Raw genomic sequence first — 351 nt, forward strand, 5'->3', positions numbered from 1 at the left:
GCAGCACGATGCCTAAGGCTTGAGCTTCGCTCTGGGAGTGATTTAGTGGTGGATTGTTAGAGTTAGGGTAGTGTGGTTAGGTTGTGGTTGGACTTGATGACCTTGAAGGTCTTTTCCAACCTGAGCTATGCTATAATTCTGTGATTACTGAAGAACATCTACTGTACCATATTGTACCCTACATTTTTGATTCCAATATTAATAGACTCTGGAGCATTGCTGGCACCTGCACTGATGGCCAAGCTGGTGGGTGGCATCCACTACAGACAGAGACCAGCTCCCAGCTGTGATTCCCTTCCTATTGCTGTCCAGAAGCAGGATCACGATTTTTGGAAGCATCCTTCGGGCTGA

Source organism: Phasianus colchicus, chromosome 21, assembly GCF_987193195.1.
Source record: "Phasianus colchicus chromosome 21, bPhaCol1.hap1.1, whole genome shotgun sequence".
Taxonomy (NCBI): Eukaryota; Metazoa; Chordata; class Aves; order Galliformes; family Phasianidae; genus Phasianus; species Phasianus colchicus.